The sequence below is a fragment of the Falco punctatus genome, assembly GCF_963210335.1.
Source record: "Falco punctatus genome assembly, chromosome: 7".
In the NCBI taxonomy this organism is placed as follows: Eukaryota; Metazoa; Chordata; class Aves; order Falconiformes; family Falconidae; genus Falco; species Falco punctatus.
This window is the reverse complement of record NC_137587.1, coordinates 65,219,427-65,236,670: the sequence shown is the minus strand read 5'-3', so window position 1 is coordinate 65,236,670 and position 17,244 is coordinate 65,219,427.

The following is a 17,244-nucleotide window of genomic DNA, read 5'->3' as shown; positions in this document are numbered from 1 at the left end:
AATACGTGTATTATTATGATGATGATAATGTTAGTAACTACCCCAAATTACAGAGTATTTGCCCAAAATGCCAATGGCATTGCATTAAATGCTTTGCTCTGCACTTGTTTTCAGACTTGCTTGTAGTAATTTCTGTAAGAAGTGTATTTTATTTATAACAGATTCTTTCCTCACTCTTTCCCCCACTCCATCCCCACTCCCTGACTCTCTACCAACTCCACTTATTTGAATATCAGTTGGATTCATTGATCACTTCACAGCTGACCACAACATTTTTCTGACATTAGTCATTGCACCATTAACCTTTTTAGTAGACAACACAGACGTGATTTTCATTTGCACTCAGGACTTGTGTACTGATGAAAATATACTACAATAAATGAAAATATGAATTTAAACCAATAGACTGTATGCAGGGTTGAGTTTCTGCACATGGAGGGGAAAATAGTAGTATGTTAAATGAAGTAGAAATGTTGGCAGCACAATGGAGGGACTTCTGTTTGCTTTTCTTGAGCCCCTATGTGTCTAATCTTACTTCTTGTTTTAATTTATCCTGCAAATTATTCTAGGATGACATCTGATTGCTCCGCTGAACTTACTTCACTTCCATGGGGCCATTGCTCACACTTGGATCCTGGTAAGCACACCTGGGAAGTTAACATGGCAAAAAGTCCTGATCACTGTTTTGGCTGGGCTAGTTTATCTCCCCAGATGAGCACAGCACCAGTCAAACAAGCACTAGGAATGCCAGGCTAAGCTGTAACATTAAAACACATCCTTGGCTAAGATAGTCTTGATCATTTAGTTAATTCCTACCAATATCCCTGGACACTTACTTCTGTGGCTTGAGTATTATATTTTAAATCAAGATCTGCTCCCTGAACATTGATAGGAAAATAAATTATTCTTTTAAGACAAGTAATCTCTGATCCAGCTGAGACCTAGCACCATGATTTTGCTGATACACCCAAGAGGAAGCACACTGTAGAAGGATGGGAAGAAACAGCTGGTGGCAGAAGAAAGGAGGAACTTTGTAAGCCATCTTCCCTGCTGGAGGAAGAGGATTTTGGAAATGATCCCTTATGGTCCTCTGTTAAAGATATCCTTTGGAAATGAGCTAAACTTCAGTATAAGAAAAATACTCTTGGGAATTGCAGGGAAATACAAAGAAATTCTACTAACATAGGTCTACTGATTTATCAGTATACAAGGGCTGGTTGTAACAGTTAATGTTTTTCCGTCTGAGTATGTTGGATGGTCCCATTGCATTGCTAAGTGCAAAGAAGTCCCCACTAGGAAAGAATCCAGCCCAAAGCCACATGTGGTTCTGCTACTTGGGACAAAGAACACCAGATCAGGCAGGGATTGGCACTGGAAGGATCCTGAAAGCAAAACTAGAGGATGAGGCAAAGTTGTTGAGCCTGGCAACTAAGATCTAGAATGAAATTGTTACACAGATTGACAGACATTTCATGGACCTGATCCCCTTGTCACATTCACCTTATGTCAGTGGAACTGCATTAACTAATATATAATGACACTAAATTTATACTGGTGCCAATGAGAAGGACACCCCCACCGCTACACCTCCAACAAAACAGGTTTTATACACACAGCCTAGGGAAATGGTCAGCTGGTGTGTCTGAAACTCTGTTGAAGTTAACAGAGCTAGTCTGGTTTACACCAGCTGAGAGTATTTCACATGTATACATATGGATATTACACAGCATATATCCTATAGCTTTCATTATTCAGTACACATTTCTCTGCAACAAAAGTACCTACATACACATATGGGCACATGCATAAGCAGGTAAGAGTCCTATCATTAGACACATCCACTGTCTGTATTAAGATTCCCAGAAAGTTGAAGTTAAAATCTAGTCACAGACTATCAGGCTCACATCAATGTGAGCAGTAATGACAGCTGGCACTCGGCTGTTCTCAAAACCCCCTTTTACAGTATACAGCATCATGCTTCGACACGCGATTGAAGTAATTAGCTGCCGAGCGGCTGAACGTACCCTGCAGAGCACTGGTGTCTCGTCTGACACATCTGGGCACAGAAAGTAATTGAAACAGCTGCTTCTACCCATATGGCAGCAAAAGCTGGTGGTAGAGAGCCTGCTGGCTAGGCTTTACCAACCTCAGACAAATTAGCCATCATTAATCCCAGAATCTGACCAGCATACACACAGCCACTAATCAAGACATCTGGGGGAGGGGTGCTGAGTGGCTGGGGGAGGGAGGACTGCCAAGGGAAGAAAGGGGCCATTTAAGATTATTCTTAATGACAATAAAGTGTGAAGAAAAAAAAAAAAGCAAGCCTATTACTTTAAAAAAAAAAAAAGCAGACCACCACAGCCCTCCCTCACCGACACTTTTCTCAATCAGCTTGTCTTAGGTGGCTTCGCCCACGCTGTTCATTAGAGGGCTGCTAAAATAGCAGCATTGCTTTCTGAAAGTGTCATACTGATATATGCACATGTCTGGCATCACACAAAGATTATAAATAGCAGCGTGTAAGCTAAGAACCTGGGGTATTTTTACACTGTGTTGAATGCAGCAGTGAAGCTAAGGATGTGGCTGAAAACTGGACCTACCCTTGTACATAGGTACCTGAGGTGTACCCTCCTGCTCTGCAGGCCTTAGCACGGGGCAAGCAAACACGTGGGCTGTTCCCTTTCACGACTCTAATACCATTCTTAGCTCTGAACTTTGTCACCTGCAGTGAAGTTGTGCAAAATAACATAGCTCTTCTTGGCATTGTAAAAGCCAGTGCGCAAGTGGGAGGACAGAGAAAACTTACACCTCATATCCACAGAAACACAGTGTGCCAAACAAGGTTTGTTTTAGGAGGAATGCATTGTATGAAGTCTGTCGTATTCTGTGTCATGTTTGAATTACTTTGTACCTGATAAGGTGTGAACCCTAATCTGAGTTTTTCCTGTTGCTGGTATATTTATGCTGTCCCTCTAGATTCCTGGCAGCCTATTTTTAATAGTTGAACTTACAACGCAGTCTTCGTCTTTAGAAAGGTTACTGGTTTGGATGGTTTTTTCCCCTACCCATCTATTTGTGTTTCCTTAACTTACAGGAACACAGCACCCAAGATCTCTACCCCAATATCACACATTGAAAGGTTGAAAAAATTAACCACCCAGTTTCAGAGTTACTAAGGGAACAGTCATGCTGCTTCAGACGCAATGCTAGAAGACCTTTGAATGATGCCAAGTGCATATACATTAGCATTTTAGTTGGTTTCAGGAGTGTGCTTCTGATTAATCCTTCTTACTGTGCTTTGGCTTGAATTGTGGAATGGTCTGGGCTGGTTTAGATTCATCCATTCCTCTTGGATGAATCTAAAGCAGAAGATGCGTGCCATGAGTGCACCTACTGCACTCCAGCTGCTAAAGGGACTAGGAAGAGCCAAGTGAAAAGCTGCCCCTCAAAACTAGAAGAGTGTGGATGCCAAGTCCTCACTGTTTTGCTTGACAGACCCACTCCTACCAGACTACTTGCTAACACACACGTCATCTCCAACAGCATAGCACTTTGGTGGCTTAACAGCCTGAACACAACTGTGTGCACCACTTGGTTGTTACCGTATTTACTCCGAGGCAACCAAAGGACACCATGACTTATTCACAAATTGGTTATATGCTGCGAGCGCGTTCTTGGCACTGCTACTTTCATGTTTGTTTTAGCTGTTCTCTGCACTGCTTCAGTAGTACAAAGCAGGACCACTTGCATGTCGTCTTATGGTGTCCAAGAAGCAGTACATTCCAGATACTTCTGGAACGAACCTCTTCTACTCTGAGACAAATAGTGCTGCTCACTTTAAAAGCAACAATATTCCTACTCCCAGCTCCCAATTCTTCAGCTTTCAGAGCTCGAGATATAAGACAGGTTATTTTGCAAGGGGGAAATCCCACAGTCAAAGTGGGTGAAGAGTTTATAATCCGTGAATTGCATTGTACCTAGACACCTTGCAGGCCTGCAAAGCAGCCTCTGGTTCTGCTAGTGCTTCAGTATGATCTTAATGGTGCACACCTCCCTTTGCCCATGTGGGACTGAGAGTTTAAAGCCACTTATGTCTTGCAGTGGAAGGAGATATTCTGCCTGGATGCTTGGAGAAAATTAAGTAACCTCACAACTGTTATCTGGTGTCAGTGATCTCTCTCCTCTGCTCACATCTTGCCCTGTCCCTCCAAGCCCAATTGTTCTTTGAGATCTGCTTTGTAAAGTACATACAATTCCTTATACATAGATTTGGAAAAATTTGAGTGCTTTATGAAATAAGTGAACATGCAAAATCTTTCCCCATTTGGAAATTAATTCTTATTGACATGCTGCTTTGATTGTTGGGATGAAAGATGCCATGTAAGGGCAAAAGTCTGTATTACATCACACCACATTACAGCTTCACTGTAGGCTCATTTAAAGGAAGACTAGCTACAAGACAGCAATTGAACTGGTAATTAAGAGAGTAAAAGAAATTATGGGAAGCATATGAAAGGCAAACATGATTTCTTTAAAAGTGTTTTCTCAACTGTTGTTCTCTCTAGTAATACATAGTGGTTCCCTCAACATCCTGTTCCTGGGTTTATTGTTTTAAACAAGCTTAGGTTATGCAAGAAAAATTTCTGCCTGGAAAGCTCTCCTGACAGCACATGCCTGTGATAACAAAGGAGGCCTGTAAACTCTAGCACACTGAAAAAACAAGTACAAGCAACATGACAATTTTGGCTGCTTGTAGTGTCAATGCACTGGTTCTGTCTTGCCTGGCTTCTAACACACTGCTGAAGACATACAGCTTTGTGGCATGTGCCTGGTTAGAAGTAGTGAGTGGAGAGCGAGGTGGCCCCTTGTGATTTGTTTACAAGAATGTTGCTTCCATCAATCTGTGTCTGTGAGGGATGGAAGTATGGTGTTAATGCTTCCCTTGACACATGGATCAGGTAACGTTGCCAAAACATATCCCTCCCTTTCAGACATTCCACAGCTTCTGGATCCTGAAGGCAGATGTAAGCTGTGTCTTCTATCGAGGCATCTGCAATATGGTCTTTTCTTTCGTTACAAATTCACTTTTTTTTTTTTTTTGATTGCTTGGCTGGCGGGCTAAGCTACTCTATTATCAAGAAGGCTGTAAGAAGAGTCACAGGTTGCAATTTTTCTTCCAAATGCCACTGGCTATTTTCTCTACAAGTATTTCCTTTATTCTATGCAGTTTTATTTCCATAGTTGGGCATTACAAATATTCTGCAATAATTTTATTTCAGCAGTATAAAATTGTGGGTGTTTTCCAAGGAACGTATGGAACATGTTCTTTAATTTTTTTCAGGACTACTTCACAAGCTTTTCCAGATATAAGTTTTCTGTTATGTAGTGATAATTCATAGTCTGATAGATTAACATCACTATGCACTAGTTGATCCACTAGTGAAACACCTGGAGTGGTGACCACTTCACTAACTCCCTATCCAATATTCTGATACAACATTTCCCCATGGATACATCCTAAACTGAGTGAGGAAATGACTCTCTGATTATAAGGCCTTATAGTTTGACATGTTTAGATGTCCTGGCTAAGCAGCTGAAGCAAATGAGATTTTGGTGAATCAGCACAAGAAAAAACAGAACAACAACCCTTAGATGTAAATTAATCTATTTTCAACTGAACAGTTGAAATAGTTTCAAATGTTGGAACTAGTATTCTGATATTTAACTTTTTTTGGAGGACACCTTACAGTTCAACCAGTTGGCAACACTGAAAGAAGTTAACTATATGGTAGAAGCAACCTGAGTCTATAATCTTTTGTGAGGAAGTTTTGCTGAAAACTTCTTCCCCCTTTGACAAAGGAATCTAGATTAAATGAACTGAGGTAGATGCAGGAACAAAGCAAAACAGAATTTGGTTGTTATAATGCTGAAGCCTGTGGAAAATGCAAATAAGTGAAATGACACTGTCAGACCAGTAGCAGATAAAGTGACATTGTGAGAACTACCCAAAAATAATTTCACTGTGACTGGCTTGGCTAAGAGGTGAGTAAGGTGCAAAGAGTACTTTGGAAAGAAGCATGACAAAATTCAAGGAAATAATACCTCAAGCAGCAGAAGAATATCCATAATAGGGTGATCTTTTAGCCTGTTAGTCTCTGAAAACTAAGTTCAGTTCTTAGAGACATTTCAAATCTGACAAAAAATATCCCAAACATTGGTGAGAATAGCGTTCTTTCTAGGCATGGAACAATCCTGAAATGGGAAAAAAACTTGACACATTTACATTTATTTTTGCCTCTAATTTCTATCATTGAGAAGGGTCACAGGTTGGTTCAGAAAAAAGGAATGCCTTTTGCTTTTTCTATGAGATCTGTACACTCATCAACTCACACATTACTTCTCTGTATTCCTTTGGAAAAAAGTGAAAAAGCATTTTTTCCTGGCCAAGAACGTGAGAAAGGAAATGTGTGTTTCTCCTTTTAAAGGAGGGAATTTTGGGAAGTATGGATTTGCATAGTTGTCTTTTAGCAGTGACAATAAACACTCGGCATATGTGAGCACCTGCAAGGCTGCACTGGTAAACACTTAAAGGGAGCTCTTGCTCCCCCCACCCTTTGTCCACTACTATATTTATGAAACTAATTACACTTTTCAACAAGAAGGTCACTGTTTTCATTGCAATTCCCTTCCCAATTTGAGCCCCGGGCATATGTACCACACTGCACAATTAAAACAGTTAACACAACACCTGGATTACAACTCTGCAGCCAGTTGGGGCCATGTGTTATATATTTCTACATCAAACCCTAGCCATTCATAAATTCTCACATAAATTCACTCCCCTTCCCCCCCCCCGCAACAGAAATTTTGAAAGCCTATGTGCTTTATTTCTTTATATATGAGTAGCTGTTACACTAAGATTTTTGTGCTGAGCTGTAGCAGACAATGGCTTGAAATGTTTAGTTTTCATACAGATTTGCTTCCAGATATTTATGAAAAAAATAGTTCAGTCTGAAACATCTGCAGTTCTTCATGAGACCTGTCCTGAGGCCATGTTCTACCTGTGCCTGCAGCTTCCTCCCTGACCATACCAAGTTATAAATTATTAATCTACATCTTGTGTGTGTGCATGCATGAACGAGTATGTTACCTGACTGCCCACAGCCAGTAAACAGTTCTTCACTCAGATATTTTAATCTACAATGTCTGTTACTTACCTCTGTTAAAAGTGTGTAGGGTTGATTCTATGGAATTGGCAGATAAAACTGTATTTGCAGTGAGTATCTAAAATTAGAGAGGCTCTAAATTTCTTCATTAAGATATTTTATGAATAGAGTTATCCCTCAATATTCTGTTCAAACAGTTGTGAGTGCATTTTCAAATAGTTCCTGGCTAAACAATGATATTTATCTGCATTTCACACCAAGATACCGTTGCATTTTAAGTATTATTCAAAATACTGAGCACAAGGATGACGCCAGCTCCAGAGAGCTGACAATTTCAGAAGGCTTTCTTTTTGAAGGAAGCTCTACAGCTTCTGAGAACACAAGCTAACTCACAAGAGCAACTCTTGCTCGGTAGGGTGCTGTTCCAGCTCTCCAAAACTTGCATGGCAACTCTTCAGTCTTAAGCAGACCGTATACATTTCTGACTCTGACTGCTGAGGACATTATGACACTCTAGAATGTCTACAGTGCCAACAGCTCAAATCACTTCATCCGCAAAGTTACGACCCCACCTGAAAGACAGGAGGTTGTAAATGACACCATTCATCCTTCCTGCCAAGTGGTTTTACCCCAAATTGTGTTTCCTTTATTTATTTCACACTCTGCCTTCCCCGGACCCTTAAGCTTCATCACTTTTTGTGTTGGGCTTCCATGGATATATTTTTTCTTTTTTTTTTTTTTTAAGAGTTCTAAGAGAATGTTTTTAATTATAATCTAAGGAAGAAAATATATGATATTGTTGGAGACCCCCTTGGAGCATTCTCAGGGTGGTTTGCTTATAAATCATATTATTGAGGGCTTAATTGTGCAACCCTTCTGTCTTGCAAGCCCTTACTCATCTGAGTAAGTTCAGGGAGACTTCCCAGTGGGTAAGCACTCACTAACATGTGTGTGCAATCTGGCATTACATGAATATCACTCTCACATATTTTGTGGCCCAGTGTATTTCCAGTATTTGCAGTGTGTTAGATACAGTTTAATGGTAAACATCTGTTAGAAGTGATTTATCAAGATTATGGGCCAGTTTCTAACATCCTTACTAATACAGAGTGGTACCTAACCCCCTGATGAGTTCCTCTTAAGGAGGAGGAATCACACTGGAACAAACACAACAGAATCTGGCCTTCGAAAGCTTAAATCTGCTGGACACTTTGGCCTAGTCCACCAAAATATTTAAACACCCTTAATTTTAAGCATATGCATATATGCCCTACATCTCTCTCTCCTTGGCAAAGAAAACACTCAAAAAAAAAGTAAAAAAACTCAATGCATTTTTGGAAAATTTCTATGGGCTTAGCCTTGCAGGGTGCTGATTTTGAGAGATATTAGCATCTAATTAGAATTAAGTGTGCGCATAAGTTTTTTTGGATTCTGCCTCAAGTCACCACCACCTTGCAGGATTGACCCTGCCCCGAAGAAACCAGTTTAAAACATATTAATCATCTAGAAGTTCAGCCAACAGTGATTCAGTTTGTCACTCATTGTTTTTAAATATATCACATGCAGAGGGCTGGCATAAGACTAACACTCTGTAGTTTGGGAAATGCCTTTATCAAAATGTGTAGAGTTGTGTTTCTTAAGAAAACTATATATGTAGCTAGCACATATATATATAACAGATATGTATACATACACATACTGATATTTCCTTCCTGTATCTCAGAAAAAAAATATCAAAAACTTGTTTGCTTCTAACCCTATATTGACTTCAGAAAAACAAGTATACTCTACTAGGCCCCATATGCAGGGACAGATATGCCTTCTTGAGTAATTTAAATATTTCTTTCAAATATTTCTTCTTACACAATCGGCTATACAAGCAACTGCTTTCCTGCCTATGGATTTATGGAAACTCCTCCCACTTTCCTTCTGGACATTAAAAGAGCAAATTAAATATGGACAAAAACAAGAAAAAGGAGACTAACATCAGCAATCACCCAGCAAGCTCACTGAATGAGCAACTGTAATCTCAGTCTATCTTTGTTAAGTTCATAAGTTAATGTCCCATGCGTACTCTTTCCTGGGTGATTACTACTGATTTCACAGTGTATGATTAACAAAACAAGTCTCTGGAAGTCAAACACATTCATTTGCTTGTTATAGAGAATACAGTTGATAAGATGCTTTGTAATAGCAGACTCAGGCAGCCCCCAACAAAATACAGCAAGACATAAAACCTGAAAATTTAACTTTTAGTAATAGTGACTGCATGTAGAGCCTGCAGCAGTCTCATCCGTCTGACCTTGCTTTGTGAACTACAAATGACCTCACTGAAAAACAACAGAGACCTTTTCTTGCTCTAGGCTGTCTCTTGATTGTATCTCTTCCTTCAGGTTACGGTAACTGCTCTTTTCCAGGGGTTGGGAAGAAAAAAAAAAAAAAAAAAAGAGAGAAGCAGAGTAGAAACACTTAGCTGAAGACCCAAAGGCCCCCCAGGCCTGCTTCTTCCTCAGTTCTACCATCACTCTATTAATAACGGACAACGTTTTCATTAAACGATGCACTTTCCCGCTCCAGGATAGACTTGAGTTTTCTGTACTGATCATTATAAGAGTCCCAGGAGGGCTCCCACAACCACACTGTCTTCACAACAGAGACAAGAACTATCTGTTCCTACACAAACCATACACTACACTGATCCCAAGAGTGAGAGAGACCTAATAACCCACAAGTGAAAGAGGTACAGAGCCTAGTTATCAAATTCCATCCTGTAGGATAAAAGCATCCCCCATTCAAACTTCTCATATGAAGTCTTTACAGATAAAAGATTTCTCTCAGCTGCCCCCAAATGGCAGGAAGCCATTTCTCATGCATGGCAATTACTTTTGTATTATTTTATTTCAAATTGAAGAAACCTCCCTAATCATATTAAATCTTTTTCAGCTCTGTGTTAGTTGTTGCATTTAGGAAACAGTCCCCTGTTCAGTTCAGTTTAATACTTGAAGCAGTGACTTTGAAATGGGAGCAAAATATTGCTTCTGTGATTTTTCCCCTCTCCCTTACACAGTACTGTTGATACACATTTAACCCCATGTTAGGCAGGCCATTATGTTGTGCAAGGGGCTATAAAAACACATATGGCGATACCACCCACTGGTCTGAGGAGTTTGCAGTGTGAAGAGACACTGCATGGTAACGGCATCAGAAGCTGAGAAGTTGTCACCTTTCCCATTCAGAACTGATAACATTCTCATTACAGCCTCTTCAAAAGGTAAATACTATTTGTGTTTCAAAGACTCCCCTGTATTCTTAATATTTTCTTATGAAAACTGGATGAAGAAACTAAAAAGATCAATAATTTAAACATGGAAGTAAACAAGCTATCATGCAAGCTATAACTGTTTACAGGAAGTCTTCAAAGTGCTTCCTTGAGGTACTTGGAATAAAAGATTACCAAAACCATTTATTTCTGGAATATCACCTAAAAACTGGCTAGGATACAAGCAGATACGTACCAAAGTTATTTGACTTAGCACTGCTAGCATTACTTAAGTTCACAGCCCCAAAAAAGTTCTCAAGAATATTATCCCATGGTAAAAATAATGAAAATTTTACAACTTAAAACATTGTACTTGCAGAAATTATGACTATTGATAATGTTCCATTAGCATCTGGAAACAGATTGTGTTGCCACTGCTACAGTTAATAATGCTGCGTGGCATTCAAATTCAGGGGCACTGCTAGTCAGGCATGGTGAAATTAAGCTTCACTTTTTGGGTGGTCATCTTGAGAGACATTTTTCAGAGTAGGCTGTTCCACTGTAATATCAGCTAAAAAAAATTCTAAGTCCTTCAGAAAGATGATGTTCCCTGTTCACTCATCTATTCCAAGTCATGGAATAAGAATGGTCCAGAGAGCAGCCACAGAGAGCTTGCTACCAGCTAATGCATCAGCAGTAAATAAAACTTTCCTCCTAGACAACCACATTTTATAAAGTCCTAGTCTACAAAAAGTATGCACTCTAGATTTTTAAATGCCTTGGAAATCTATATGACACAAACTTTTGCCTAAAAATCAATTCTGAGTTACAATTTGATTAGCAGAAAATTGCTATCACATTTGTTTCTACATTTGTCTACCTCATGTCCTTTTCATTCATAGGCTGGCTGATTTAAGCTTTCTTTAAAAACTCCCCAAGAAAGTCGGTGACATTAAAATGTCCTTTGATGCTCTTTCACTAAGCAGTGAATATTAACAGTTATGGTGACCCTGTTCCCTAATGTGTCTCTGTTGGATCAATAGCAGTTAAGTGCCACTGTTTTACAATTAAAAAGGGGATCATTTTAAATTTAAAAGCTCATAGCTAATTTTCTTCTTGGCACTTAATAGCATAATTCATTTTTGAAAAACCACATAGGGAGAGCATATACTTTATTCTTTGTCGGCAGCCTTATTGGGGCTAGTTTTAGTACTCATTGTTGCATTATGTATAATTTACAGCAATGCCCAGTCAAACCTGCCACATGGCAGAAAGTGTCATATTGCTCCTAAATATGAGTTTGATCCACGGGCAAGCAGAGGAAGAACTTGCTGGATCTATAGCTGAGTGAACACCTTTTTGATATGTCCTTTCTAGCGAATTGCTTTCAGTGTTTTATTTCTGCACCTTCTTGTTAAGGCAAGGCCTCAGATTTTTGTAGGCCGAGAGGTTTGTGCTCTGCTCAAATTGGCCAACAGGTAGGTAGAAGTTTCTGAAGCCTGGGCAATCCAGTACTGTGTGCAAAATAATACACCCTGAGTAATATAACACTGCACTTTCTACCTGTCAAAAAAGCACTCCATCTTCATTATTTCATCCTATGAAGTTGTTTGGTGTTTTTTTGGTTTTTTGGGGTTTTTTTTTGTATTTTTTTTTTCAGTTGAGAAAACCGAACAAAAGTAGCAATGAAAACAACCTACTGCCTCTTCCCCAAGCCCCCCATGGGTATTGAGCTGAAGCACTTCCACTATGGAAGCAGCAGCTAAGTGTGTGCCTGAACATTATGTAGGTTTTGACCTTTTACTGCCATTATCCAGACAATGCACACGAACAGTCTTTCTCTGTTTAGATCCCACATCTTAAAGCTGCACCAAAGTAGTCCATATAGGGCTTATTTATGACAGGACATAAGTTAAGAAAAGGTAATGCTGAGGTTTCTGGTAAGCAGAAGCTTTCCTATCTTCAGTGTTTCTGCCCTCAATGTCCCAAGCACACTGGAAATGAGAAGAATCAAGAGACAGAGTTGTCTCCATTTTCCCACATTCTGCAAATCCTCTAGAGAGGACTGCACTAGTCTTAGGAAGCAAGAGGTTTCCAACATAGACACATAAAGACATTTTTTTTGTCAGGGGCTTTTGACTAATGCACTTTCAAAAGCTACAGCAAAACTCTTGTCCAGTGATCTTGAAGGAAATGAGCTCACTGAGCAAGGTTAAGGATGGAATATGAACTGTGGCTTTTGTATGTTTGTAAAGCATGTCAAAAGTCCACACTGCAACTCAACATTCAGGCAATGCAGTTGTTCTGAGCAATGAGACCAAGAGCTTAGGCACATTAGTGCAGAACATATTGAATCTGTCAGTACTCAGTTATTAAATTATTCTTATTTCTTCTGCAATAGGGCTGTTGTGCCTTGACCTGGGTTTACTGCCACACTTACACAGGCAGTCAACTGTCTGTCTGTAGACATAGTCCAGTAAGCAACAGAAAAAGTATAGTTTAGTTAAATAGCATAAGTGTAAAGCCATGGTTGTAGTATAATTCTGCTATTATCTACAAATCCATAATAATGATGCCCATTTCCCATTCTGGGCTGAAGATTGCTATGTCTGGCACTGATTCAAGTCCTGAGGAACTCTGAGGAAACTATTGGGCTTGGAAGCCACACAACCTGCCCTAAAAAGAATGCTTCAAATTTGACTACAACAATAGTCAAGAACAACCTCAAATTATCCATGGCATCCACACAGAAATACATTCACATACACTCCTCTACTTCGCACCTCGCAGCAAAAAACCCAAAATATTCAACTACACCTCTATTTCCTAAAAAATGCAGTTTTGGAAAAAGTTTCCCAAATATCCTGGATCAGTTTAATTATTAATGCCTACACTGTAAACAGATGGATATTAGTTTCCCTGACCCTTTGTAATATGCACAGTAACAGAAATAGGGGAAATTAGGGAGTTACATGTACTTTTTGAGAACTGCAGTTTAAAAACTGGTTCTTGTAGCTGGAATTTTGCAGTCCAGAAATTCAGGACAATCCCCATCCCCAAACAATATCAACTATTTCTAAAATGGGAACACAGACACAGAACTCTGAAAGTTTAGGACTACATTAGAATAAAAGGTGGTATTTCCTGAATTTCTGAGGTCAGTTTCATTTGACATCACAGCAGAGAGAAGCATACGGATGCAGCTAATTGCATCAATATTGGGGTTTGTATGTGATTACAGCTACTGCTGAAACAGTAACAGCAGTGTTAAGGCAGTGCTGGAGAATCATTACCTGATTGTTTTAGTAACTTTGTGAAGAAGAAACCTCTCTTTGCTGTTTCCCTTTCCCCCTGAAAAATAATACATGAACTCTAAAAGATATTTACAGAAAACAGCACTACTGGTCCCCAGCTGACACTGACGTTAGCAGACAAATAAGCCATCCTCATTCACAGGTAAAGACTAGCTGAGGCTTTTAACGTAAAAGCCCATATTCATCCTGAATGAAATAAATTCTCTTAACAAATCACTGCTGTGCATTAGTAAAAAAATAACTGGAGCCACTGAGCTGCTGCAGTATGATAAAGGCACATCAAACAGAGGAAATGTTCAGGTTAATGCAAGCTGGCTCCCCCGGGGACACTCTCACCCAAATGGTCATCTCTGTAACACAAGTCATCAAGGGGACAAGGAGGCTGGAAATGGCAGTAGATCAGGTTCTAACATGCCACTGTACAACACAATTAACTGCTTACACCAGGCGTTGCCTTGTTTCTGCCACGTTACACTTCTCACATTTCATGTAATAGTGTTTGCAAAGTGCTCCCAGTTTTCAATTAGTCAGCCTTGCCCTCCCCCTTACATTCATCTGTGCCATTCTGACTGCCTCCAGTAGACTATTTGGAAGTTAAGTCTCACAAACTCTCAAAGCATGTGTTTCAAAGACATTGGTGGCAGTCTTGCATTTTTATTATTTTCTTTTTTAAAGCCAGTCATTAGGGAGAATTTATTCTATACACTTCTGAGGAATCAAGTCAGGGATATAACTTCCCTTTGCTTTATTGCCCTAGGTGTACAAGGAATTTGTAACAAAATAAGCAGTAACCACTTCATCTACAGAATAACCTTTCTGTGAGTGTCCTACCTATTGATTTGCTGATGTCCATCACAAAATCTCAAACTACTGCTTCATACCCTGCTTCTCTTTGATGTAGACTTATGTAACTGCATATAAATAAAAAAATAAAAATCAAAGAGCCAGGAGTTTTGTCTTCCCTCTGTGCCCTACAATGAACACCATATTAACAACGGCCATTTTTTTGGGTGTAATTAACTTTTTATATCTTTTCATACCTAAGTGAAATGCATGTGTTTTAGGACAGAAGAAACAAGACTAGCATTCTATAGGCTTGGTTTTCATTAGGTAGTAAGTGTTTATAAGTACCTGCAAGAACGTCAGTCATCTCAGAAAATACACCATGTGTTTTTTAGGACTGTATTACTATGTTTTGCTCCAGATACTATATTTTCACTTGAAACAGACTCATGTAATACATGATTTCAAACTCTTGAGAAGTTACAGCAGGTTCAGATTTAAGGCCTGATACCTGACAGTTACAGTTATTTGAAAAATGCAGACACTGCAGGTAGCAAGCTAAATGGCTCAACAGGTCATAATATTGGGTTGTAAACTTCAGATGATCAGAAATCTTTAAGCAGGTTTGTATTCTGTACACTAGTTTAAAAGAACTTTGAAAAGTAACCAAACCAGCCTCTTACAAGAATTTGATTTTTTTTTTTTTTTTTTTTTTTTTACACACATCTCAACTCCAAAGCCGCCTCCCAGGATATAAGCACCCTAGAGTGTGGAACAAAAAATACTCCATCACACAGAACCAGATGCAAATGTGGTTCATGTTCTCAGTTTTCAGAGCTCATTGAGAAACTGAGCTAAAATAGTCTCCTAAAAACTAACTTTTATTACAAGAAACTGGTTACTTCCAATTGCCTGATACAGAAAAAAGTGAGAACATGTCTGTCTGTCTTCTTTCCTGTACTTCCAATAAAACATTAGATGAAAAAGATTGAAAATTGCTATTTCTAAAATGTTCATGACAAAAACGTCAGTTGGGAGCGAAGATTAAAACCCATATTTTAGTACATTAACTAATCCTGCTCTGTGTTTATAGCAGTGATTGAAAAGGTAGCTTCTAGTCAGTGATATTCAGCATAGCACAGGATCCTTTCTGGCAACCCAAGAAATAAAAGATTTAGGGAAGCAAACCCAGGGTACTTGGTCTGTCACTGGAAAACTTCTGGCTTAAACCAGTCAGCCTTAGCTTGGAAAAGCAATGAGCTGAAGCTGATTACACTCAGGCAGGAGTCTGAACAAGGGCTTGGAATGACTCCCTATGTACCAATATTTTACCAGACATTTGGGCATGTTGACAGTAAACCTCTTCTCATGGTATTTCCACCATCTGGAATTTCCCCAAATAGGTCTACATAAGAGTCTGGGTATGACCAAGCTATACATGAAAACATCCCCCTCCTTAAATCTGAATTGTAAACAAAAATATCAGTTGGAGGAGTCTGACCTCTACTCCTTGCTAACATTCCAATGTCTGGAGAAGGAATCATATTTTTGGTCCTACACATTTTCAAAACACTCAAGGCGGCCTGAGAGATCAACCAGGCTGCAGACCTGATCTGGAGGCCAGAGGCCCCCCTATGGACTTTGTGGATTTGGATCAGGGCCACAGAGAAACAGCAATTTTTTCAGGTTGCATTAGAAGACAATTGCCATTTGTAGGCAACGTGTGAATATTCATGTGACTTTATTGCACTGAATCCAGTAAAGTTTTACTCTGTATTAAGTTATTGCAATGTTTGAAACCAAGCTACAAAATTTTAATTAAAAAAAAAAAATCAGTAAAATCCATATGGCTCCCAGGTGTTCTTCAACCTGGTCCCCAGCTTCCTCTTTCCCCCCACAAGAAAAAAAAAAAAAAAAAGATCTGGATTTACACATAGGGATACCCTTCACTCTGCCACCATCCTGATATTATTGTCTACATTGTTGCAGACAAAGGTTTGAGCTTCCTGCACAGTATGGGCCCAAGTCTGCTTTCCCATTATACAGCATTTACAGATGTTTTCAGGAAATTTGCTCCAGGCAGGTGAAAAGGAGTAAACTTCTTGGTTTTACTATATATTAATATTTCCTCCCTTGTCCCAGCATCCATGTGTAATTCATTCTCCGTTCAACCCTGAGATGTCCACATTCCTGAACAGGCATAAAGTCAGTCAGGATTTTATATTAGACCTTGTCAGGTTATTTTAAAAGCATGTTTACTGATTTTTTTGGTTTTGGGTTTTTTGTTCGGGTTTTTTTTTTTCATTCAGATAACCTATCCACACAACATGTTCAAGCAGAGCAAAAACTTAGAAGTACTATCTTAGAATTCACTTCCAATATTTTCCTTTTATTTATAATGTTGGTAAATGTAGTACAGAAACAATCTTAGTACCTTTCTGCATAGAATATCTTGAGTTAATTTACTCATTTATCTTGACAGAAGGAAAACACAGCAAGCTTTAAATTGATTAGAGATATTTTCCAGGTACAAACCAGAATGGATTGTGTCCTATAACACTACAGAAAAAAACCTCTGCACTCAGTTTTCTTCCCAATTTATTAAACTTAAACTTTAAAAATGCAATTCTCGAGAGTTTTACTTGAAAGTCTGCTGGCATTTTCATTGCTATAGGTAAAACTGTTTTAAGCACATTAAACAAAAAGAATCACTTCAAAC